At 53.4% G+C, this 27,387-nt stretch overlaps 1 pseudogene; it reads left to right on the plus strand.

The window, feature by feature from the left end:
• The first annotated feature begins 8,157 nt into the window (after positions 1-8,157).
• Positions 8,158-15,183, plus strand: LOC130016744 (histone H3-7-like; annotated as a pseudogene).
• Positions 15,184-27,387: the final 12,204 nt, after the last annotated feature.

Genomic DNA, 27,387 nt, shown 5'->3' on the forward strand with positions numbered 1-27,387 from the left:
CCTGGTGGTGCTGAGGAATCACTTTGGCTCTGCACTCAGGAATCACTCCAGGCAGGCTTGGGGACCATATGAGATGCCAGGGATGGAACCCAGGCTGGCCATGTGCACGGCAAACGCCCTCTCTGCTGACCTATCATATTTCTGTGGCTCTTCCACTGATTTCTGTGATTTCTGTGACTCTTCCACTTCCCCCGTGGTGCTGAGCTGAGGTCAGACTATAGTGCTCGTAAGGAGGAGCCTGCAGCTTGATCTTCACCACCAGAGTCCTCCCCCTCCCTCCCCCCAACTGGGATATGGGCGCCCGGGTCCTTCTTCGCATTTGCAGATTTAGTCTTGGGTGGGTTAATAAGATCCTTGCGGGTGCTAGGATCACGCAGGATTTGCTATCACTGTCCATCATCTTTAGTTACTTTAAAAAAAAATGAATAACTGGTGTTGGGGGTATGGTGCTGCCAGCAGGTCAACCTGTACCTGCAGGGTGAGTGCATCAGCAGCCTGATGGTGCCTTCAGACCTCCTGACACCCCCAAATTGCCGCTATGCCTTTGGCCAGACCCCAACAACTTGGGACCAAGTTTACCAAGAAATTAAATGGCCAAAAGTTAGGTATGTGGGAGCCACACCCATAAACCACCTCCCACTCAGCTATACAAGCTCATTTATTGGCCTTATTTTAGAGACGCGAAGATAAATCTCGAAAGAGATCAAAAGCTGCAGTTAATCTTGGACCCGCACATGACTGGACAAACCAGGGTAAATCAAAAGGGGCTTAGTCAATCTGGTGCCCACCAAGCAGAACTCCCTGGCAGTAACTTGCTCCCACAATCCAAAATCACCACCATACCCCCAGCCCGACTCCACCATCTCAGGACGGACCTCACCAAGATACAATCTGCTAAAAATTTGGGTATGCGGGTTTTGTGACCGAAATCTCCAGGCTTTCTCGGGTCGGGAAGGGCTACCTCCCCCCACCTCCCTGTACTTCCGGAAGCCTCAGCAGTCACATTTAGACACCCCAAAGCTTCCACCCAGTTGAAAAGCTACTCCAGCCTTACCGTCCAGATAAAGATACCAAATGCCCTGAACAAACACCATGACCTCTTAGCACCTGTATTGCAAACCATAATGCACAAAAGGAAAAACAGAGAGAGAGAGAGAGAGAGAGAGAGAGAGAGAGAAAGAAGGAAAGTGCCTCCCTTAGAGGGAGGTGGGAGGGTGGTGTTGGGGGATGGGGTGCGGAAACGGGGGACATTGGTGTTGGGAGATGTACACTGGTGGAGGGGTGGGTGTTGAATCATTGGATGACTGAAACCCAATTGTGAGCAGTTTTGTAAAGGTCTATCTCACAGATATTCAATAAAAAAAAAATTAAAAAGTAAGGTGGAGCCCGGCAAGCTACCGAGAGTATTCGATATGCCAAACACAGTAACAACAAAGTCTCCAATGGAGACGTTACTGGGCCCGCTCGAGCAAATCGACGATCAACGGGAGGGCCTTTACCTTTACCTTTTAAGGTGGAGTTTATGCCCAGTTCAATCAGCTTAATCAATGGCTGAATAAATAGCAGTACTCCTACATTAAAAAAAAAATTAACTGGTGATGGGAAATGTGCACCCATGAAGGGACAAGTAATGGGACATTGTATGACTGAAAGCCAACCATGAATAGCGTTGTAATTGTGTGTCTCACTGTGATTCCGTTTTGAAAGGGGGGGAAATGAGCAATAGCACAGTGGGGAGGGCATTTGTCTTGTACACCACCGACCCAGGTTTGATCCCCCGTATGATCCCCCAAGCACCGCCAGGAGTGGTTCCTGAGTGCAGAGCCAGGAGTAACCCCTGAGCATCGCCGGGGGTGACCCAAAAAGCAAAATAAATAAATAAATAAAAATAAATTAGACGGGGGAGATTGGTTTTATCTCCAGCACCCCCTATGGTCCTTGAGTCATGCCAGGAGTGATTCCTGAGTGCAGAGGCAGGAGGAACCCTGAGCAGTGCCAGGTGTGACCCCAAAACTCCCGCTGTATCCAGACATTCCTCGTGCTCTCAGGACTCACTCCCTGCCGTGCTGGGGACCAGGCGGTGAAGGACCAAACCCTCTGCCGCCTGCAGCCCTTGGAACCGCTGCCCCTGACCAATCCTCCTGATTAACGTTCCAAGTCACAACCGTTCTCTGAAGCGCTGGGTCCCCTGAGAAATGGGTCCTGCCAAGGTGCTGGGTACAGGCGGTGTGTGGGGATCGGAGAGACAGTGACAGAATTTCCTGGTCAGCGGGACCCAAAACTCTGCCTGAGTCCTGGGCACGGCTGACAGCAGAGTGTGGCTGCGTCTCGGAGGCCCTGGGTTCCAGCCCTGGCACCAAACGCTGGTGTCGTTGCCAGGGCTCCAGGGTTTGCTGCCTGGGACCCTCAAAATTATGTAAGTGCTCCTGAGTCCGGATGTGAAATGACCGGTCATTCCCGAGAGCTCCAAGCTCTCTCTCTCTCCTCTCCCCTCCTCTCTCCTCTGCCTTCCTTCTCCCTTCCTCTCTCTTCCCTCCTTTCCGCTCCTACTCCGTCCCATCTCCCTCTCCTCTCCTCCTTCCTCTCTCACTCCAGGCCTCCTTCTCCTCCCTCCCCCCCCTTCTCTCTTCCACCCAAATGTGTGTGTGTTTCTTTATTTTCCCCAGACTTTCTGGCCTATCACGAAGGAAGTGAAACAATAAACAGACCCAGTAAGCAAATTCCCACCCTGCTTTATGGGTTTATTGCGTTGCGCCCAACAGGGGTAAACTGTTATTTTTCAAAAGGCCCAGGGGACTGGTCTCCTTGTCGTTAATGAAACGGTTCTGGCACTAAACAGTGTCGCCGGCTACGCAGCCCGGCAGTGCGCAGCTGCCGCTGATCCTGGCGCTCTCGCTCACCAGGAGGTTCTCAGAGATGCGGGTGGCATCACCCTCAAGAAACAAGGGGGTCCGGGGGAGCGGGAGGTCCCCAGCCCTCAATCCCTCTGATAGCGAATCCTACGGCTGCTGGAGACGGGCCATGCTTCAGACCTGCTTATCTGAGGGCTGAAAAGGTGACTCCTGAACACACACACACACACACACACAAACACACTCATGGACTCACACATGCACACACTCATAGTCTCACACAGTCATGGACTCACACATGCACACACTCATAGTCTCACACACTCACGAACTCACACATACACACTCATAGTCTCACACGCTCACGACTCACACATACACACACTCATAGTCTCACAAGCTCACGAACTCACACATACACACACTCATAGTCTCACAAGCTCACGGACTCACACATACACATACTCATAGTCTCACACTCTCACACACTCACACTCTCACACACTCACACTCATGGACTCACACATACTGTCACACACTCATAGTCTCACAAGCTCACGGACTCACACATACACACTCATAGTCTCACACGCTCATGACTCACACATACACACACTCATAGTCTCACAAGCTCACGAACTCACACATACACACACTCATAGTCTCACAAGCTCACGGACTCACACATACACATACTCATAATCTCACATGCTCACGGACTCACACTCTCACACACTCACACTCATGGACTCACACATACTGTCACACACTCATAGTCTCACACGCTCACGAACTCATACATGAACACACTCATAGTCTCACAAGCTCACGGACTCACACATGCACACATTCATAGTCTCACACACTCACGGACTCACACATACACACACTCATAGTCTCACACGCTCACGGACTCACACATACACACACTCATAGTCTCACACGCTCACGGACTCACACATACACACACTCATAGTCTCACACACTCACTCATGGACTCACAAATACTCTCACACATTCAGTAGTCTCACTCACTCTTGGACTCACAAATAATCACACATCCATAGTCTCACACACTCCCGGACTCACACATACACCCACTCATGTGCACACCTACACTCCCGTACTCTCACTCTCACATACTCTCACACTCACATCGTCATACTCACACTTGCATGCTCCCCCACACTCTCACAGTCACACACGCACTCATACCCACTCACTCAGCTCACTCAAACATTCTCACACACTCACATACTCGCTCAGTCGTACTCGCTCTCACACATACACACATACACTTACAGACTCTCACGTACTCACACAGTCTCACTCTCACACACGCACTTACCTACCCTCACACTCACACACACAGTGACATACCCTGACACTCATGCCCACTCACCCGTACAGACTCACACACTCTCATAGTCCTACCCACACTCACACCCACACACATACACTTACATACTGACACACTCTCACACACTCCCACAAACGCACACTTGCGTCATCTCACACACTTTCACCTTTGCAGGCTCACTCTCGAACCCACCCGTATACTCACACACCTGCACACTCACCCCCCTCGCAGACAAGCGCCTCTCCGTCCTTCTTAGCAGCTCTGTGCCCATCCCCCAGCCCTCTGTCCCCATCACAGCAGCGTGCGGTCACCTGGTGGTGCCCAAGGCCTGTGGGCGGCTCAGTGCTTAGGGCTCATTCCAGCAGTGCCCTAAGGAGGCAGTGGGGGGAGGCCTGGGGGGTGGGCATGAGGGGCACATTCTGCAGTGACGGGCACCAGACCCCTGGAGCTAACTGTGCGGGTCCCAGTGATGTCCCCGTCCCCCAGTACCAGACTCGGGCACTTCATTACTGCTTGATCTATCCACGGAGCCCAGCCACACTGCCACACGCTGCCCAGCACAGCCCTGAGACCTTACCGTCCTGGGACCTTTTCCAAGACCCCCTCAATGTGAGTGACTTCCTGTGTCTTTGTCCAGAGAGAAGGATGCTTTCTGGAGTCCCGCCCTTCTGCCTGGGACCCCCTCCCAGAAATCAGACCATAAATATGCGCAGGTTGGTGACCCAGCAGGAGGGGTCCGTGGGGGGCTTGGCCGGCCAGCAGCAGTGCAGGGAGAGCGCTGTGTCCTTCCCTCGGACCCCTAGCCGCAGTGCCAGGGAAAATCCCCCCTCGCTCCCTGGCCAGAGCCAGCAGGCTCCTGAGTGGGGGACGTGGATGAGAAGCAGGAGGTCACCCCCCCAACTCACACCGGCAAATATCAACAACATTCCTGCCCACTGTAATCAAATACTTCCCCCGAAGGCCTCCGGAATGCGCAATAAGAACTTGAAATCAAAAAGCTAGGGAATGCGCAATAATTTGTCACATGTCCCTTTACGGGTGAGGCCGGGGCAGGGCGGCTGGGGCCTCTGACCCCGCAGAGATGCTGACCTCTGACCCCGTTGGGGCCTCTTTTATGTGGGGGGCCCCCCCTGGCCAGATGGCTAAACTATCAAAGGATTTTATGAGGAAAAACTGCTTTCTCCACTCTGTGGAGTCCCCCGTCCCTGCTAATGCCAGCTCGCCACCACAGAGCCTTTGAATTAAAAACACAAAAGGGTGTCCTGCAGCTGGGCCCTCAAACCCCCCCTCGGCCCCGAACCCTCCCCCTCGGCCCCCGCCCCCCACCCCACCCCCGCACCGTGTGCGGGCAGAGAGGGCTGGTCTGTGGCGAAGAGAAAACAGCTGACGCCCAGATGAGGGCAATTTCAGCTAAATATTTAAAATAGCCATCAGGAGAGGAATGATTGATTGATGGGGGGGGGGGCGGGGAGCTCCCAGCCCTGATCTTTTATCAAGCTGCAGACCTCCTGTGTGGACTCACGCACTGGGGTTCACTGTGCTCCGGGCCACCCCCCACCACCAGGGTTCCACCTTTGGGAAGCATGCAGGACAGATCACCAAGGGCCTGGCAGGCTGTGCCCTCATTGCCCCATCTTGACTCTGGGCATGGGGGAGGGGTGACCTGTAGGCATAGGGAAGGGCTTTGGGATGTCCTCGGGAATGTGTGGGAATGACCGCTGGGGGGCCATCGGGGGCGGGCTCTGCCCCCTCAAGCCATGCGCCTCTCCATGCTCTGCCAGGGCTGACCCTGGCGGCCCCAAGCCTACAGGTTAAGCAGCATCCGATCACAGGGCCAGAGTATTGAACTACCCAGCCTGGTCTGCTGAGTGCCAGGGGGTGGTCCTGCACCCCCCCAGCACCCCGTGGGGTGCCAGAGAGGGATGGGGAAGGGGGTCAAAGGGTGAACAAGGCCCAGACTCCATTCCCAGTACTGCGTGGTCCCCCAGTCACCTTAGGAGTGACCGCCCCCCTCCCCAGGACTAAGCTCAGAGTAACCCCTGAGTATCACTGGCTATGACCCAGGGGGGAGGGAAGGAGGGAAGGAGGGAGGGAAGGAAGGAAGGAAGGAAGGAAGGAAGGAAGGAAGGAAGGAAGGAAGGAGAGAGGGAGAGGAGAGGATAAGAGAAGAGAGGAGAGGAGGGGAGGGGAGGGGAGAGGAGAGGAGGGGAGGGGGCAGGGAGGAGCCATGTGGGGCAGACAGGAGCAAGGAACAGACAGTGGTCAGCAGTGGGTGGCGCTGAGGCACTGGATACTGGGCTTCTGCTGGCCTGGGCACTGCGGACATGGACGGGTGTTCCTGAGGGTGCGAGGGAGGCTGTGGGCTGACTCTGCGGCTGTGGCTTGGTGGCAGCCCCCCTCACCCCCCCACCCCCCCCCCCCCCCCCCCCCCCCCGCTGTATCTCCCCAGTTTCCCTGAGGGTGTTCTGGAGCTGAGCGGAACCAAGACACAGTCCAAGAGGGGGCAGGGTGAGAAATTCCGGGAGAACAAGGCCAGGGGGCGGGGTGGCCAGCAAGGGCTCAGGAAGGGCCCCTGGACAGGGCTGGGGTGAGACCACCCCAGGTTCTCTCAGACCCCAGCACGTCACTGTGCCCAGCGTGAGTCCCGAACTGTCCAGTACCATTCTCATTTACCGTGACGGCGGTCACTGTCCAGGGGGCAAGGGCAGGGATGATGAACTCCCTACAACCCGATTCAGCCCTGGCCCCTGGTTTCCTCCCAGGCACCGGATTGAAACAAAGCGGGGATGGAAACGGGCCAGTGAGGCAGCACCCCTGCCCGGCCGGCTTCGGGCTGAGGTGCCCAGAGCCCTCACATACGCGGTGTGTCCCACAACCTCACACTTGGCATCCTGATGCCTAGGGTTTGCTTGTGTGTTTGTTTGGGTTGGGTTTTGTTCATTTCGGTTTGGAGGCCACACCCAGCGGTGCTCAGGGATGACTCCTGGAGGGACTCAGGGGACCCTATGGGGTGCTGGGGATTGACCCGCGTACACGGGCAAGTGCGCTGCCCACTGGACTTTCTCTCTGGCCCCATGGCTGGTTTATCCCAAGAGCACATCTCAACCTGCACACGGTTCTCAGGTGGAGAACTTGATCTGAATTGAGATTTCTTGAGGTTGCAGAGGGAAGGGTGTGTTCATTCTCCCAAACTCTAACACCCCTTCTCGAGGGTATTAAACAGACAAAAGCACACATTTCAGGGGCAGATGGAGGGGGACACACCAGGCAGTGTTCAGGGGCTGCTACTGACTCTCTGCTCGAGTGACCCCACGTGTCATGCCAAGGATTTGAACCAGCAGAGCCTTTTTTTTTTGGCTTTGGGTTTTTTTGGGGAGTGGGGGAGGATGGGCTGCCCCCAGCAATGCTCAGGGCTTACTCCTGGCTCTGCACTCAGGAATCACTCCTGGGGGTGATCAGGGAATCCTATGGGGTGCCGGGGATCGAACCCAGGTCAGCCGCGTGCAAAGCAAACGCCCTCCCCACTGTGCTATTGCTCTGTCCCTGCAAAATCAGTGCCTTATCCCCAGGACAGTGACCACTGTCATCGCAAATAAGTGTTCTGGACTTGATCACTTGACTTAATCACTTGACAACCCGTCACTCATCGATTTGATCGAGTGGGCGCCAGTAACGTCTCCATTCGTCCCTGTCGTGTGCTAGTGTAGCCCAATGACATCTGCTCGTTCTAGGAGCACGAAGAACCTCAAACTGATCGTTCAGGGTCTTCACGAAGAAGTCTGACCATCTCGTAGGTGGGCGGCCATGCAGTCTTTTGACGTCCCGTGGAATCCAGTCGGTAACAGCTCTAGTCCAGCGGTCATCTCCAAATCTCATTACATGTCCAGCCCATCTGATTTTCAACGCCTTGGCAAACAAGACAGCGTCCCTGATTCTTGATCGTCGATGGAGATCGGAACTCCCAATTCCAGTGTTCTGGACAGTTCGGGGCTAATGCTGGTGACAGTGACATGCCGGGCCCGGAAGTGACTCCATGGGTGACACTAACCTTGCTAGGCTTGATCCCTAGTACCACAGCAAAGTTGGGTGCTGCTGCTGCCCGGTTTTTTACCAGTGAAGAAACCGAGGCTCAGAGATTTTGGCCCCTCTCCCAGGCCATGAGGGTACTGAGTGGTAGAGCCAGAATTCGAACCTGGCTCTTCTGCCCTCGATGTACCGAGTATCCATCACCTGGACGCCTGGCTGGGCTCAGCACCACATGTAGCTCTGCCACCGTGTGGCTTGGGTTCAGGGAGGCAGAGAGCCACCCCCCCTACCCCTACGCCTCCCCCCCCCCCAGGCTAGCTGGCACCTTCTCCAAGTTCCTGCCTCCTCCCCACTCCGGTTCCAGTCCTCCGGGATTAGCTCTTACTTTTCGTATCCTCTGAAGAGATAAGAGCTGTTGTCATCAGAGGGACATTGTGCTTTGGGGTCAGAGGTAATTGAGGTCCGGGGAGTGACCTGATGGGTATCTCAGCCCTGATGAGGAACCAAAAAGCAGGGACAGAAGCTTGATGCTTTTTGCTCAAGTTCAATTAAAGCACCATGATTTACAAAGTAGTTGGGTTTTAGACAGGGCTGGAGCCATAGCACAGCGGGTAAGGTGTTTGCCTTGCAGGCAGCCAGCCTGGCCAAGTTCGATTCCTCCGCCCCACTCGGAGAGCCCGGCAAGCTACCTACCGAGAGGATCTCGCCCGCACGGCAGAGCCTGGCAAGCTCCCCGTGACGTATTCGATATGCCAGACACAGTAACAACAAAGTCTCCAATGGAGACGTTACTGGGCCCGCTCGAGCAAATCGATGAACAAGGGGAGAACTGTGACCGTGACCGTGACCGTGGGTCTTAGACACACAATGTTCTGGTGCTAGAGTGATAGCACAGCGGGTAGAGCATTTGCGTTGCATGCAGCCGACCCGAATTTGATTCCCAGCATCTCATAGGGTCCCCCGAGCAACAATTCCCAGCATCACATAGGGTCCCCCGAGCACTGCCAGGAGTGATTCCTGAGTGCAGAGTCAGGAGTGACCCCTGAGCATTGCCGGGTGTGACCCCCCGCCCAAAAAAAAAAACCAAACAAAAAGAATAGACACACAAGGGACTGGAGAGATAGCACAGTGGGTAGGGCGTTTGCGTTGCATGCGGCAGACCTGGGTTCGATCCCCAGCATCCCATATGGTCCCCCAAGCACCGCCAGGAGTAACTCCTGAGTGCAGAACCAGAAACAACCCCTGTGCATCGCGGGGTGTGACCCAAAAAGCAAAAAAAAAAAAAAAAAAGAATAGACACACAATATTCCATCTCCGAACCTACGTCCCCACCAGCGTCGGCTTCCATTCAAGCATGGTCCCAGCTTCTGGCTCCTGCCCCCACGCCCCACCCTCTTGCCTTTTCCGCAGGTGCCTTTTTCAGTCTGGCTGCTAAAGTTTGGGTCTCATGATTTCAGTGCTGTTGACTCCGAGGCTTGACTACTTAGCTTTATTACCGCCTAACACCACCGAGGGCTACCTAAGTCCCCTTGACTCTTAATTTTCATTTTTATCTTCATAAAGTTGTTCGCAATAATCCCATTGACTCTTGGCCCCTGTTGTTTCTCAACCATCTCTCTTTTTTTTCTTTTGGGGTCACACCTGGCGATGCACAGGGGTTACTCCTGGCTCTGTACTCAGAAGTTACTCCTAGCAGTGCTCTGGGAACCATATGGGATGCTGGGAATCAAACCCGGATCGGCCGCGTGCAAGGCAAACGCCCTACCCGCTGTGCTATCTCTCCAGACCCTCTCAACCATCACTTAATCACTTAACTTCCCGTTAGTCGTCGATTTGCTCGAGCAGGCGCCAGTAACGTCTCCATTTGTCCCTGTCGCGTGCTAGTGTAGCCCAATGGCATCTGTTCGCTCCGGGAACATGAAGGGCCTCAAACCGATCGTTCATGATTTTGACGAAGAAGTCTGACCATCTGGTAGGTGGGCGGCCACGCGATCTCTTGACATCCCGTGGAATCCAATCAGTAACAGCTCTAGTCCAACGGTCGTCTTTAAATCTCATTACGTGACCAGCCCATCTGATTTTCGACACCTTGGCAAAATCTCAACCATCTCTTCTCAATTTTTTTTTTCAGTTGTTTGGGTCACACCCAGCGATGCTCAGGGTTTACTCCTGGCTCTGCACTCAGGAATTACTCTTGATGGTGCTTGGGGGACCATAGGGGATGCCGGGGATTGAACCCGGGTTGGCCACATGCAAGACAAATGCCCTCCCCTCTGTACTATAGCTCTGGCCTTCTTCTCAATGTCTTTCCTTCTCCTCCCTATACTCTGGGGCCACAGTTGATCTGGACATCTCCCCTTTAAGCCGTTACATTTGCTTATCCAGTCATTCTCAATACCACCTATAGGCGATATCATCCTGTGTTTATGTCTGACGTTATTGCACATCATATCTTCCAGCTCCACCCATGTTGCAGTGAATTTCATGATTTCATCATTCTTTACAACTGCATAGTATTCCATTCTATGTGCCCCGTTTCATGACTCATTGATCTGTGGTTGGGCATCTGAGTTGATTCCAATCTTAGCTTTTATACTGAATGTCTGGAGCGATAGCACAGCGGGTAGGGCGTTTGCCTTGCACGCAGCCAACATGGCCGACCCGAGTTCGATTCCTCCGCCCCTCTCGGAGAGCCCGGCAAGCTACCGAGAGTATTGGATATGCCAGACACAGTAACAACAAAGTCTCCAATGGAGACGTTACTGGGCCCGCTCGAGTAAATCGACGATCAACGGGAGGGCCTTTACCTTTACCTATACTGAATGTCACAATAAATAATGGTGTGCATATGTCCTTGTGAACAAATGCTTTTTCACTGATACCCAAAGTTGGAGTTGCTGGATCATGTGCCAGCTCGAGTCTAAGTTCACTGAGAATAGCTCCATACTGCTTTCCAAAGGGAAAACCAGACACCATTCCAGCCTGCAGTGGATGACGGCTCTTTCCTTTTGCACCACACCCCGACAACACAGATATTGTTCCCAATTTTTGGGGGAGGTTGGGTCACACCTGCTGATGCACAAGGGTTCCTCCTGGCTCATGCACTCAGGAATTACTCCTGGCGGTGCTCAGGGGACCCTGTGAGATGCTGGGAATCGAACCCAGGTCGGCTGTGTGCAAGGCAAATGCCCTACCCGCCGGACTATCGCTCTGGCCCCTGTTCCCAATATTTTTGACTTGTGCACTTCTTATGGCATAGGAAAGATGTTATCTCATTGCATTGGTCTGGATTTCCCTCATGATGAGTGATGAGGAGTGTTTCTTCGGGTGTCTGCTGGCTGTTTGTTGGTCTTCCCCAAGGAAATGTCTGTTCCTTTCCTCTCCCCATTTTTGACGGTGTGTTTGGATGTGTTGTTGTTGATTTTTGTTTTTTGTTTTTGGGTTTTTTTTTTTTTGGCTTTTTAGTTCACACCCAGCAATGCACAGGGGTTACTCCTGGCTCTGCACTCAGGAATCACTCCTGGCGGTGCTCAGGGGACCCTATGGGATGCTGGGAATCAAACCTGGGTCAGCCGCGTGCAAGGCAAACGCCCTCCCCGCTGTGCTATCGCTTCAGCCCCTGTTGTTGATCTTTGTGAGTACTTTATAGATCCTGGATTTCAGCCATTCCTCGGTTGTGTTGACACCAAATTGTTCTCCCTCATTCGGTTTCCTTTCATTTCTTCCCCCTGTGTTTCCTTTGCCAGGCAGAAACGCTTTCATTTGGTGCAGTCCTGGGTGTTTGTTTTTGATTAAGCTTGCTCCCTTATACGCGGAATCCCATCATGACCCACGACCAGTCATGGTTTCAAAGGTTAAGTGTGTAGGGATAGTCCCCTGGGGTTGTGTGTTATCTTGGCATTACAGGAAGGGCGGGGAGAGCCTGGACTCAGGGCTTGGTGCCCCAAGGCCTGGGCACAAGGTATAGGGGTCCCATGCAGAGCAGCGCAGATGACTCTGGGGGTGGGGGAGTGGGGGACACCTATCTTCAGGCAGGGACAGATCCAGATTTTGTGGACCCTGAATTGTCACCTTGAGAGCACTTGTGGTTCTCAAGGATGAAAACTCTGATGGCCTCTCAAGTGTACAAAGGCGCCAAATACAATTGACCTGGTGGTTTCAGACCTAGACAAGGGGCGTCACAAGCTAAGCCCCTGCCCCCACCACCTCCGACAAGCCCTTCCGCCCCGTCTCCTGGTGTGAGTTTGGGGAAAGGACGCACCGTGTGGTCGCCAGGCAGAGGTGCCCGCGGGGTGGTTTCGGGGATCTTCGCCACCTGCTAAATCTGTCACGGCAGGATGTACGCTAAGCATCTCGGAGTTCAAAACTATCCAGGGGGGCTGGAGAGATAGCACAGATAGCACAGATAGCGGCCAACCCGGGTTCGATTCCCAGCATAGTATGGTCCCCTGAGCACCGCCAGGAGTAACTCCTGAGTGCAGAGCCAGGAGAAACCCCTGTGCATCGCCAGGTGTGACCCAAAAAGCAAAAAAAAAAAAAAAACAACTATCCAGGGTCAGCACAGCTGGTGGGGGGAGCCCTGCCCAGCTCCCCAGGACACTCCTCATGGGAGAGCCTGCTGGCGGCTCTGTACCTTACTGGCGTGGAGCCAGCGGGGACCAGGGTGGGACCCACTTGATCGTGGCAACCGCCGAGTTGGTGGCTTGGACCTGCCCGGGATTGGGCGGGGTACCCACACACTCTGCCAGGCGCTTTCCAGGGATCCTCCGGGGGTCACACCCTGGCTGCCCTGTACCGGATAGTCATAATGTCCCAGCCCCCGGCTGCAAAGTGCTGGACAGTCCTGGTGTCCCCGGCTCTGACTGCAGAGTACTGAACAGTCACGGTGTCCCTGGCTATCATGTGCTGGACAATCACGGTGTCCCCGCGCCTGGCTGTTGAGTGCTGGACAGTCACAATGTCCCCAGACCTGGTTATCATGTACAGTCCCAGGTCCTGGCTCTCACACTCTATGATCCTCACACTCGAGCATGTGGGTGATATTGGGGCCTCATGCTCATGGTCGGGGGCTGTACCCCGGAACCGCCCCCCCGCTGCCCCAGAGGACCTGCTTTTCTGTGCTTCTTCGGTTGCTCCAACCCAGCCTGGGCCTCCTGCCTGCCGGCATATGCCATCCACGCCCGACGCCCAGACCCAGGGATGCTCTCCGAGGCTGGCGAGCTGCAGCCCGTGGGAGCCAGCCTGGCACAGGCTCAGGTGGGCTGGCCCTGAGACTCAGCTCCAGACTCGTGAGTGGGAGGGAGGGAGCTTCCCCGAGGGCTGAGGAACCCCCAGGGCTGACCCTTAGGGGCTTTGGTTCATGGTGAAAAGACCCGCAGTGGAATGGCCCATCCCAAGGGAGAAATCAGGGTGTGCCCGGAGCACTGTGCTTAGGCCATTAGAAAAGTGAGTGTTTTTTTTTTTTTCTTTTTGGGTCATACTCAGCAATGCACAGGGGTTACTCCTGGCTCTGTACTCAGGAATTACTCCTGGCAGTGCTCGGGGGACCCTATGGGATGCTGGGAATCGAACCTGGGTTGGCCGCATGCAAGGCAAGCGCCCTCCCCGCTGTGCTATTGCTCCAGCCCCCAGGAAAGTGAGTGTTTGTGCCCTCCTCACTGGCTTCCTTTTTGCCTGCACCTCCCCTCTTTCCCTGAGGGGGGCTTGGGTTGTTTGCTGTTGTTCTTAGGGATGCCACACCCCGTGCTCAGGACTTGCTCGTGGAATGCTCAGGGGACCATGTGAGGTCCCGGGGTTTGAGCCAGGCTTGGCCATCTTGGCCATATGCTAGGCAAACACTTAGTCTCTCTCTCTCTCTCTCTCTCTCTCTCTCTCTCTCTCTCTCTCTCTCTCTCTCTCTCTCTCTCTCAGCTCCTAGTTCAATAAGACTTGGAATCTTTAAAGTTCCACACTCAGGGGCCAGAGTGATAGCACAGCGGGTAGGGCGTTTGCCTTGCACGCGACCGACCTGGGTTTGATCCCCGGCATCCCATAAGGTCCCCCAAGCACTGCCAGGAATAATTCCTGAGTGCAGAGCCAGGAATAACCCCTGAGCATCGCTGGGTGTGACCCAAAAAGCAAAAATAAATAAAAAATAAATAAAGTTCCACACTCAGACCTAATTGCTAAGTACCTAATGGTATTCTCCTCTGACCTAAGGATGGTTCTTTAGAAAGTGCTCAGGAATCATTCTTGTCAGTGCTCAGGGGACCCTATCTGGTGCCGGGAATCCTGGGTGGGCCGTGTGCAAGGCAAGTGCCCTACCTGCTGTACTATTGCTCTGGCCCCCAAAATTAAAAAATAATAATAATTTTAAAAACATCACTAAGGCAGGCACATCTGTGATCGTCCCCAAAGCCTCCATCTTCCCCCCCGGAAAGCCCGGCAAGCTACCGAGGGTATCCAGCCCACATGGCAGAGCCTGGCAAGCCACCCAGGGTGTACCCAATATGCCAACTACAGTAGCTAAAATGGGTCTCATTTCCCTAACCCTGAAGGAGTCTCCAGGTGAGTTGGGAAGAACGAGAGGGCTCGTACCAAGCAGACGGCGCGCAAGTCATCGGGCGGGAAGGTGCCCCGCAAGCAGCTGGCCACCAAGGCGGCCCGCAAGAGCATGCCAGCCACGGGCGGCGTCAAGAAGCCGCACCGCTACCGGCCCGGCACCGTGGTGCTATGCGAGATCCGCCAGCTGCCGTTCCAGCGGCTGGTGCACAAGATCGCGCAGGACTTCAAGACCGACCTACGCGCCCAGAGCTCGGCCGTCATGATGCTGCAGGAGGCGTGGCACCAATCTTCGAGGACACCAACCTCTGCACCATTCACGCCCAGCACGTCACTGCCATGCCCAAGGACACCCAGCTGGTGGGCGGCATCCTCGGAGAAAGAGCATCAAGTTTACGATGCTAAAATCTCAGGACTGGGACAAATGGAGACATTACTGACGCCCGTGTGAATAATCAAGGATTAACGAGATGACAGTGACAGTGACACTAAGGCAGGGCTGGAGATAGGGTACAGTGGGGAGGGCATTTGCCTTGCACACGGCTGACGTGGGTCCAATCCCTGGCTTTCTCTATGGCCACTCAAGCTCCCAGGAGTAATTCCTGAGTGCAGAGCCAGGGTTAAGCCCTGACCATCACTGGAGTATGGCCCCCAAACAAATAGTAATAATTAATTTTAAAAATAAGACAAATCAGGGCTGGAACGATAGCACAGCGAGTAGGGCTTTTGCCTTGCACGCGGCCAACCCGGGTTTGATTCCCAGCATCCCGTATGGTCCCCTGGGCACCACCAGGAGTAATTCCTGAGTGCAGAGCCAGGAGTAACCCCTGTGCATCGCCGGGTGTGACCCAAAAAGCCAAAAGAAAAAATAAATAAATAAATAAATAAAATAAAACAAATCAAGGGCCACCTAGGCCGTCTCAGTTCAAGCTCCCTCCCCTCCTGCACATTCAGGCCTCGTGTTCACTGTGTTTTCCAGTGACTGACAAAGCGGGCCCCTCTCAGCAGGTCAGGGGGGCTGGGGGACCTTTATATTGATCATCTGTACCCCACATACCCCGAGGAAACAAACAGCCAAGAACGCAACGTTTCGGGAGCTGGAGCCATAGTACAGCGGGGAGGACATTTGCCTTGCACGCTGCCAACCCGGGTTGATTCCCAACAGCCCATAGGGTCCCCTGACCCAGGTTCGATTCCCAGCATCCCATATGGTCCCCTGAGCACCACCAGGAGTAATTCCTGAGTGCAGAGCCAGGAGTGACCCCTGTGCATCGCTGGGTGTGACTCAAAAAGAAAAAAAAATAAATATATTATGAATGCAGCTTTTCGCGTGTTCTCAGCCCCCTCAAACATCTGGCCTGCAGATAAAGTGATAAATCAGCCACTGAGACCTCAGGGATGACATCGTGTGATTCTGAGGGGCGGCAGAAGCGCCCACGGGCAGCGGATGGACCCCATACCACATCCTTCGTTCCGGAGGCCTCTGGGCTCTGCTCTTCACCGTTCAGCACATTGCAAGGGAAAAGTTTTGTTTCACAAAATAGCTTTACCTTGGGACTGGAGAGATAGCACAGTGGGTAGAGCGTTTGCCTTGCACGCTGCCAACCCAAGTTCGAGTCCCATCATCCCATAGGGTCCCCTGAGCACTGCCAGGAGTAACTCCTGAGTGCAGAGCCAGGAGTCAGCCCTGAGCACAGAGCCAGGTGTGACCCAAAAAGAAAAAAAAAAAAAAAAAAAAAAAACCTTTGCCAAGGGGCTAGTTTTGTTTCCCAAAGTGGGGAGTGCTGGACCAACGCCGGGAGGTGTGGCCTCGGGCACCTTTGGGGGGACACTCTGCTCCCTTAGAGATTCCAGGGAGGCACCTGCAGCTTGGGGGCAACTGGATGAGGGCCTCCCACTGCTCCCAGATCCTGCCTTCCTGCTGCCCCACCCCTGCAAAGCAGCCCACATGCCCTACAGAAGAAGCCCAGTCAGCCTGGACCCCAGCCCCCTGCCCCCACCAGGCACCCCTGCCCCCACCAGGCACCCCTTCCCCTGTCAGGCACTCCTGCTTTCACCTAGCCCCTGCCCTCACCTGGCACCCCTGCAGAGTTTCCCCGCATTCTCTACAGATCCCTGTTTCAGCTTCAGGCCCAGCGTAGGGGACCCTCCCTACATCTGCGGCCACTCTGCACCTGCCCCTCACCTCTGCACCGACCCATCTCCTCCGAACCTGCCCCCACCTCTCACCTGCCCTCCATCTCTGCACCCCTGCTCCTGACCCCCCCACCCCTGCCCTCACCTGGCACCCCTGCCCCTGTCAGGCACTCACTCCTGTTTTCACCTGGCCCCTGCCCTCACCTGGCACCCCTGCAGAGCTTCCCAACATTCTCTACAGTTTCCCAGTCAAGCTTCAGGCCCAGCGTGGGGGACCCTCCCTGCATCTGCTGCCACTCTGCACCTGCCTCCACCCTGCACCTGACCCTCATCCCTGCACCTGCCCCCACATTCGGCACCTCCTCCCACCTCTGCACTGACTCCCACCCCTGAACCTCCCTCCCACCTCTTCACCTACCCCCACCTCTCACCTGCCCTCCATCTCTGCACCCCTGCACCTGATCCCCCCACCCCTGCACCTCTCACCTGCTCCCCAGATCACAGCCCACTGGGCCACCCCTCCAGGACCTCGTTTCTCCGGTCAGACATTTCTCCACTTCCATCCTGCTGGCCTGTTTATTCATCCCCCACTGTTGCGCCAAGCCCCGCCAGACTGCAGGCTCTGTGGTGCGTCCAGCCTTCCCGCCCTCTCCCCAGGGCCCCACTTTCAGGACCCCCCCCCCAGGTGCACAGGACAGGTGTTCCCTGAGACAGCCGCCCGTGTGGAAACTCGGTTCGGAACTGCGGGATCGGGGCCCAGGAACAGACCTCCCGTGAGAGCAGAAGCAAACAGGGGCTGGCAGTGTGAATGTGGCCTCTTGTGATCCCCAAATTTCTCAGTGGGGTGAGATTCCCCGAGAAGAGGTGCTGATTCCACCCCAGCTGCTACCACGCCCAGACTGGGGTGACCGCATCACCCGCACCCTCTCTCTGATGAAAGTGGAAATTATACCTCGGGGGTCAGGCAAGGTGCTTGCCTTGAACTCGGCTGACCCAGGTTTGACTCCTGGAACCCTTTGTGGTCCTCTGAGCCTGCAGAAGTGATCCCTGAGCACCATGCCAGGAGTCAGCCCTGAGCACCACTGGGTGTGGCCCCAAAACTGAAAATAAACAAAAATTCTCTTTGGTAAGTTGAAGGGCTGGAGGACAGGATTGCCTGCGCAACCCCGGGTTCCATCCTGGGCACCGTGGCATGGTCTCCGACCCAGGATCACAACGCCTGGAGCAGTTTCCAGGTAGATGTGCAAAACATGGGCTTAGGAGCCTGGGCAATAGTACAGTGGGGAGGGCATTTGCCTTGCATGCGGCCGACCGAGGTTCAATCCCCCGCATCCCATATGGTCCCCCGAGCACTGCCAGGAGTAATTCCTGAGTGCAGAGCCAGGAGTGACCCCTAAGAATCGCCAGGTGGAACCCAAAAAACCAAAAAAAAAAAAAAAAAAAAAGAATGAAAAAAAGAACAAAATTTGGCTTAATGTTTGCAAGGATTAACAGGCAAAATCCATAAAGAAAAACATATCGTTGATGCTAACTTCAAAAAATGCTGTGAGAGGGCCTGGAGCGATAGCACAGCGGGTAGGGCGTTTGCCTTGCATGCAGCCGACCCAGGTTTGATTCCCAGCATCCCATATGGTCCCCTGAGCACTGCCAGGCGTAATTCCTGAGTGCAGAGCCAGGAGTAAGCCCTGTGCTTCATCACCAGGTGTGACCTAAAAAGCAAAAAAAAAAAAAAAAAGCTGTGAGAGGGACTGGACAGATAGCACTGTGAGTAGGGCGTTTGCCTTGCATGCAGCAGACCAGGGTTCGATTCCCAGCATCCCATATGGTCCCCTGAGCACTGCCAGGCGTAATTCCTGAGTGCAGAGCCAGGAGTGACCCCTGTTCATTGCCAGGTGTGACCCAAAAAGCAAAAAAAAAAAAAAAAAAAACTGTGAGAGCCAACAAGAATTTTAGGCCCTTGCAGGAGAATGCAACCTGTTTGAAAAACAGCGTGAGGGAGTTTGCAACTCTGGATCAAATTGGCTCAAACAGGGCCCAGAGTGATAGCACAGAGGGGAGGGCACTTGCCTTGTATGCACCAACCTGGGTTTGACCCCTGCTGGCCCCCCCTAAAGCCCCCCAAGCCCACCAGGAGAAATCCCTGAGCCAGGAATAAGCCCTGAGCATCACCAGGTGTGGCCCCCCCGAAAACCAAAATAAACAGAAAAAAGTTCTAACCAAGCTGAAGTCACAGCGCGATTTATCGTCCAGTCAACAATGAGTGAGTGTACATGAATAATTAGCGATTAGTGGTGGTGAATCATAACAGTTCATAAAGGTGCTGAGCTGGACACTTTATAGGCTTGAACTCTTTTAATCCCAGCTCATAAATGGAATTGGCTGTAGAAAGAGGCAGAAATAAATGTGAGGGTCTGGAAGATGGCTCACAGGGATGGAACACAGCGCGCTTTCCAGAACACGGGGCCGGGAGCAGCCCTCAAGCACTGCAAGGTGTTGCTCCAAAACAAATTTTTTAAAAACGGCAGGGGCTAATGCCCTGCCACAGAGGCAGGGTGGGATGGGGGGATGGAGGGTGGGAAGGATACTGGGATCAGTGGTGGTGGAGGATGGGCACTGGTGGCGGGATGGGTACTCAATCATTGCATAACTGAAATCCAAGCATGAAAGTTTATAGGTCTACTGCTGTTACCCCATGGTGTTTCATTAATAAAATAAATAAAATTTTTTTTTAAATGGCAGGGGCGGGGCTAGAGCAATAGCACAGCGGGTAGTGCGTTTGCCTTGCACGTAGCCAACATGACCGACACAGGTTCGATTCCCAGCACCCCATATGGTCCCCTGAGTACCGCCAGGAGCAATTCCTGAGTGCATGAGCCAGGAGTAACCCCTGAACATCGCTGGGTGTGACCCAAAAAGCAAAAAAAAAAAAAAATGGCTGGAGTGATTGCACAGCGCGTAGGGCATTTACCTTGCATGCGGCCCGACCCGGGTTCGACTCCCAGCATCCCATATGGTTCCCCAAGCACGGCCAGGAGTTATGCCTGAGTGCATGAACTAGGACTAATCCCTGTGCATCGCTGGGTGTGACCCAAAAAGCAAAAAAAAAAAAAAAAATGGCAGGGGCTGGAGCGATAGCACAGCGGGTAGGCGTTTGCCTTGCACATGGCCAACCTGGGTTCAATTCCCAGCATCCCATATGGTCCCCTGAGCACTGCCAGGAGTAATTCCTGAGTGCAGAGCTAGGAGTAACCCCTGTGCATCACTGGGTGTGACCCAAAAAGCAAAATTAAAAAGAGAGAGAGAGAGAGGCAGAGCTTGAACCAAAATAGCATCGCACAGCTAGAGACTCAGCTCAGTGGCTGGTGGCATGCTACAGTCCTGGGTTCTACCCAGACATCATCCCCACACGAAGAGCAGAACCATAACCTTCCTGACCACCAAACCAGGAAAAGCAAGTGAGTTTCCAAAAATTCCCCCAATTCTGATTCTGATTAGAACTTAAGTCTTTCTCCTAAGACTTAAGCTATTTTTTTTTTAATTTTCAACTTTATTTTTATAAAGTTGTTCACAGGCTGGAGCAATAGCACAGCAGGTAGGGCATTTGCCTTGCACGCGGCTGACCTGGGTTCGATTCCTCCATCCCTCTCGGAGAGCTCGGCAAGCCACCAAGAATAGCCCGCCCCCACGGCAGAGCCTGGCAAGCTCCCCGTGGCATATTTGATAGGCCGTATACAGTAACAACAAGTCTCACAATGGAGACGTTACTGGTGCCCGCTCGAGCAAATGGATGAACAACGGGAGCACAGTATGAGAGTGCCACAGTGCTACAGAGTTGTTCACAATAATTGAGGACTTCAATTTCCAACACCAATCCCACCACCCTTACACTTTCCCACCAACATTACTTCGAATTTTCCCACCATCACTCAAGCCTGCCCCACAGGCAGGCGCCAAATAATTGATTTTGCATTGCTTGTTATGAACAGTATGAGATGTCTAGGCCACGCACTCCTGGAATTCCAAAATGTGAAATAATTAGGGTCCGAAGACATCTCTGCCGTGTGCTGCTCTCTTCCGAGATTCATTTATGAGAGACTTCAACTATTAAATGCAGGAGAGGAGCTGGAGCGATAGCACAGCGGGTAGGGCGTTTGCCTTGCACGCGGCCGACCCAGGTTCGATTCCCAACATCCCATATGGTTCCCTGAGCACTGCCAGGGATAATTCCTGAGTGCAGAGCCAGGAGTGATCCCTGTGCATCGCCGGGTAAAGGCCCTCCCATTGATCGTCGATTTGCTCGAGCGGGCCCAGTAACGTCTCCATTGGAGACTTTGTTGTTACTGTGTCTGGCATATCGAATACTCTCGGTAGCTTGCTGGGCTCTCCGAGAGGGGCGGAGGAATCGAACTCGGGTCGGCCATGTTGGCCGCTTGTAAGGCGAACGCCCTACCCGCTGTGCTATGTGCATCGCCGGGTGTGACCCAAAACAAAAGCAAAAAAAAAAAAAATGCAGGAGAATCTTTCAGATGAATCCCAAACTTTTTGGGGGTGTTTTTTGGTTGTGGGGGTGGTCGGGTTTTTATTTTGTTTTGTTTTTTTTGCTCACACTGGGCAGTGCTCAGGAGTTACTGCTGGTTTTGTGCTCAGGAGCACCTACGTGGTGGTGGGGATTGAACCCAGGTCAGCCGTGTGCAAGGCAAGTACCTCCCACTCTATTTCTCCAGCCCCCAGCTGATCCCCAGCCATAGATAAATTTTATTTTATTTTATTTTTTGGTGCCCACTGGAGCGAATTGACGATCAACGGATGACAAGTGATACAATGATTTTACTTTTTGCTTTTTGGGTCACATCCGGCAATGCACAGGGGTCACTCCTGGCTCTGCACTCAGGAATTACCCCTGGCGGTGCTCAGGGGACCCTATGGCATGCTGGGAATCGAACCTGGGTCAGCTGCGTGCAAGGCAAACGCTCTACCCACTGTGCTATCACTCCAGCCCCATAGGTAAATTTTTAAGTGCAGGTATTTCTGGTCAAAATACAACTGACACATCGAAAAGAGATGAAATCTTGCCCCGTTGTTTGGAGTCTGGGGGGCGCAGACCCTCCAGTGGAGTGTGACTTAGCAGTTGACCTGGCTCTCCGTGCTCAGGTGCATGTTGGGGACCCCCGAAGCTGTACCCAGGGCACTGAGGCACGTGGGGGTCATGCAGGTTGGGACCCTAACTGGGCTTCGTGCCCTCCGGCCCTCCGAGCTCTTGGGAACAGAATTCTCCCGGAAGAAAATCTGTGAAACTGAATCCGAGAAGGAATTCAGTTGGCATTGGCTGTGATTCTGACAGGCGGGTTCCCCAGACAGCCCATCCCAGCAAGTGACACTGGGCAGACTGATCGATTGATCGATTGATTGATTGCTTGATTGATTTTTGGCTTTTGGGGTCACACTCAGCGATGCTCAGGGGTTCCTCCTGGTTCTGCACTCAGGAATTACTCCTGGTGGTGAATGGAGTGGGGACCACACGAGGTGCCGGGGGTTGAACTCAGGTTGGCCGCGTGCAGGGCGAAGGCCTGACTACATTCCAGCCCCAAGCACTGAGCAGATTTAGGGGCAGACGAGTCTCAGCTCTTAGGGATATATCCGAGAATGTCGCGTCATGCCCAGATCCCCAGATGGTTTGTTCCGTCTCTGCATCGAAGCAATCTAGAAAGGAATTAGCCTAAACTTCGTTTTTCTGTTGTCACTGTTTTTTTTTCATTTGTTGGAACCGTTAGGGTGGGGTGGGGAGGAGGCACCTTCCTGGCACTGCTGGGCTCAGGACCCTGTGGGACCGGGGATCAAACCTGGGTCTTTCTGAGTGCCAAGGGACCTCTCTCCATTTGTCCTTCTTGACGGTACAAAAAATAACCGTGCGTAAGTGATGCTTGGAGGGCTCGCTCGGGATGGGAGATGTGTGCTGAAAGTTGACTATGGACCGAACATGTTGTACCCTTATTGTATGCCACTTAGTGCCCATATTGCAAACACCCAAACACCCAAAAGGGGAGAGAGAGTAAAAGGGAATGTGCCTGTCACAGAGGCAGTGGGGGATGGAGGGGGTGGTGGGAGGAATACAGGGAACACTGGTGGTGGAGGATGGGCACTGGTGGAGGGATGGGCACTCGATCATTGTATGACTGAAACATAATCATGAAAGTTTGTAAGTCTGTAACTGCATCATGGTGATTCATTTAAAAAAGTTTTTTAATAAAAATTTTTAAAGCAAAAAAAATTTTAAATTATTGGGACCCATGGTGGTGGAGAATGGGCACTGGTGGAGGGATGGGTCCTTGATCATTAAAGGTAAAGGTAAGGGCCCTCCCGTTGATCATCGATTTGCTCGAGCGGGCCCAGTAACGTCTCCATTGGAGACTTTGTTGTTACTGTGTCTGGCATATCGAATACTCTCGGTAGCTTGCCGGGCTCTCCGAGAGGGGCGGAGGAATCGAACTCGGGTCGGCCATGTTGGCTGCGTGCAAGACAGACGCCCTACCTGCTGTGCTATCGCTCCGCCTTGATCATTGTATGACTGAAACCCAAGCACAAAAATTTGTAAGTCTATAACTGTACCTCATGGTGTTTCACTAATTAAAAAAGAAATAAATTAAATTAAATTTATAAAAAAAAAAGTGGAGTTCATGCACAATTCAATCAGCTAATCAGTGGCTGAATAAATAGCAGTACTCCTACATTAAAAAAAAAATTTAAAAAAACGGGGGTCGGAGGGATAGTCCAGCGGGCTAGGCATTTGCCTTGCACGCGGTCGACCTGGGTTCGATTCCCAGCATCCCATATGTTCCCCTCAGCACCGACAGGAGTAATTCCTGAATGCAGAGCCAGGAGTTAAGCCCTGAGCATCGCCGGGTGTGATCCAAAAGGATTTAAACACACACATACACACACACACACACACACACACACACTCACACACACACACACAAAAGTGCGGGGTTCAAGCGGTAGTACAATGGGTAAGGCACTGGCCTTGCATGCAGCCGGCCCGAGTTTGATCCCTGGCACCCCATAGGGTCACCCGAGCCCGGCAGGACTGATCCCTGAGTGCAGAGCCAGGAGTAAGCCTAAGCAGTGCTAGGTGTGCCCCCTACCGAAAAAAGAAAAAAAAAAAAAGTAACTGTGCAAACTTTAAGTGATGGAAGTCTTGGATCTGAAGAAGCGTGTATTAGAAAGGCTTCTTGGGGGGCTGGAGAGATAGCACAGCGGGTAGGGCGTTTGCCTTGCACGTGGCCGACCGGGGTTCGATTCCCAGCATTCCATAGGGTCCCCTGAGCACCGCCGGGAGTAACTCCAGAGTGCAGAGCCAGGAGTAACCCCTTTGCATCGCCAGGCGTGACCCAAAAAGCAAAAATAAAAAAAAAGAAAGGCTTCTTGGGGTAGACCCTTCTGCCTGGGTGCCCTGACACTGCCGCCATCATCTGTGTTTGGTCTTAACAGCAGAGCACATGCCTTGCCTGTGTAGGGCCCTGGGTTTACCCCGCAGCACCATAAAAAGATAGAAAAAAATTTTAAGGCTGAGAGAAAGTACGGTGGGGAGGGCCCTTGCCCTGTAACACAGTCAGTCCTGGTTTAACTCCCGGAATCCCATCTGGTCCCCTGAGCCTCATCACAGGTGATCCCTGAGCACAGAGCCAGGAGTAATCCCTGAGCACTGAAGAGTATGGCTCAAAAAATGATCTTTAGGGGCTGGAGAGATAGCACAGCGGGTAAGGCGTTTGCCTTGCACACGGCTGACCCAGATTCGATTCCCAGCATCCCCTATGGTCCCCTGAGCACCGCCAGCAGTAATTCCTGAGTTCATGAGCCAGGAGTAACCCCTGTGCAGCGCCAGGTGTGACCCAAAAAGCAAAAAAAAAAAAAAAAAAAAAAAAAGATCTTTAGGACAGACGTTGATGGTTGACCAACAAAGGTCAGGGGGGAGAGATAGCCACTGGGTCTAGGAGTTGCTTCCAGCCCTGGTCCCAACCCAAACCATAAGGTCCCCCAAGCGAGCACTGTGCCCGGAATAGCTCCTGAGCACCGCTGGATGTAACCCCAAAACCAACACACAAAGGCACACACGACAGATAACCCCGCAAAGGTTACTGAGACAACCTTTGTCTCAGTTGTCAAAGACAAAACAAGTCAGAGTGAAAATAGGCACGTGAGGGCTGGAGCAATAGCACAGCAGGGAGGGCGTTTGCCTCGCACGTGGCAGACCTGGGTTTGATCCCTGGCACCCCATAGGGCCCCTGGAGCCCCCAGGAGTTATCCCTGAGTGCAGAGCCAGGAGTAACCCCTGAGCATCACCAGGCATGACCCAAAAACAATAGCAAGAAACGCTTCTTGAAATGAGTTGTGTTGGGTCAATACCCACCGCAGAATCCAGACTGCCAATCTGGGGGCTGGTTCCTATTCTGCTTTGGGGGGGAAGTTTCTTTTTTTTTTTCTTTTTTGGGCCTCACCCAGCGATGCTCAGAGGTTACTCCTGGCCCTGCACTCAGGAATTACTCCTGGCGGTGCTCAGGGGACCATATGGGATGCCGGGGATCGAACCCAGGTTGGCCTCATACGAGGCAAACACCCTGCCTGCTGTATGATGACTCCAGCCCCTGGTCCCTGTTCTGAACACGGCCCAGGAGGGCCCGGTTTCCGCTCAGCTCACAGGCCTGTCAGAGAGCTCGGCCTGCATCCCAGGTCGGCCAAGCGCCTCGGGAGCCCGTCCCGGGAACAAAGGGCTTCCAAGATGCTTCGAGTAGCAGATGTTGAGTTAACTGCAGGGTCAGAATGCCAATTAGATATTGAACGTGGCAGGCGGAGGGTGGGGCCTCCCAGACAAACGCGGGGTGAATGGGAGCCGGCCCGCGTCTGTGCCCGCCCTGCTGTTCTTTTGTACAATGATTTGTGGCAAATTTGTTTTGCCACCGAGGCATCGTCCCCCCCTGGGTCTTAAAGTGATTTGGGGACAGCACCAAGAGGATTTTTCCCCCCTTCCGGTCCCCATTGCCTAATCAAAACTGGGTTGCTGTATCTTACCTTAACAAATCAACGAGAACTACCGGGAGCTAGACAAAGAAGAAAAACACCAAGTTTTGGAAAATCAGAAGAGAAAGAAGCAGCCAAGAGGGGAGGGAATCACTCTACAAAGACTCTTTTTTGTTGTTGTGGGGGGCAGCAAGGGGGTAAAATCTGATAGAATTCAAAACTTTAGGACAAATGCTTCTCCTTGGTTCTTTTTTTTTTTTTTTTTTTTGGCTTCTCCTGTGTTCTAACCATGTGGATTTTACTGATATCCAACTGTCGGGTCTAAAGATCCGATTTTAAATCCGATTTTTCGTCTACAGAAAAGGATTTGAGGTGAAAATACTGTTGACTCTCAGAAGCGTGCGCGCAACAGAGCAGACCGGGAACCCACATCCTAAAACGCTTCCACGCTTTCTGTTGGTGGGACCCCCATAAATCATTCAAGGAACAAAGCCAGATGAGCAGCACGCCCGTGAATGGGCTTCTGTCTAAATAATTTCATTTGGTTCCCGAAATACTTGGGGCTATTTTTATTTCTCCCTGCAAACCACCCACATTTCGTCAGAGTCTCTCCGGCCGCTGGCTCCCGGCTTGCTGGTACCGGCCCGTGGCATACCAAAGGCGGGGACAGCAGGAAAGGAAATTGGGATCATATTGATTTAAATCAGCCACTGCTGGGACCAAATTATTTCGTTCTCTCTTGACCTCTGGGGGTCAGATTTGACTATTTTTGCTATCTGCTAATGCTTTGCTTTTCCTCATGGCTTTGCCTGCTAACAATTCTGAGAGCGGCCTTGGCAGACCCCGCGGGGTCGTTATATTAAACAATCACTAATTACTCCTGGAAACATATGCTCCCGTTTGAAAACGGCCTTTGAATGAAAGCCCAACCTAAACCCCGACATTTGTTTCCTGAATGAGAACAAAATGCAAGCCCGGCAATATTGCGGGAAGTCAGTCTGAAAGCCGGGCCGGGGATGGGGTGGGGGGAGCTGGGCCGGCCCCTCGGACTGCTGAGAATAGACACGGCGAGCAGAAGCAAATCTCGCCTCCGACCACATCCCCGAACAAGCGGCTTGGCCTTTCCTGCAGGAATATAATATATATTATATTGGGATGTGAGCAAGTCACTGCAGCAAACCTCAGCAGGCAGATGACCACGACCACATGCCACTTCATCTGCCAGAAATGCAGGTACATAATATAATAAAAAAGGTAAAGGCCCTCCCGTTGATCGTCGATTTGCTCGAGCGGGCCCAGTAACGTCTCCATTGGAGACTTTGTTGTTACTGTGTCTGGCATATCCAATACTCTTTCGGTAGCTTGCCGGGCTCTCCGAGAGGGGCGGAGGAATCGAACTCGGGTCGGCCATGTTGGCCACTTGTAAGGCGAACGCCCTACCCGCTGTGCTATCGCTCC

This window comes from Sorex fumeus, unplaced genomic scaffold, assembly GCF_029834395.1.
Source record: "Sorex fumeus unplaced genomic scaffold, SorFum_2.1 ptg000166l, whole genome shotgun sequence".
NCBI lineage: Eukaryota > Metazoa > Chordata > Mammalia > Eulipotyphla > Soricidae > Sorex > Sorex fumeus.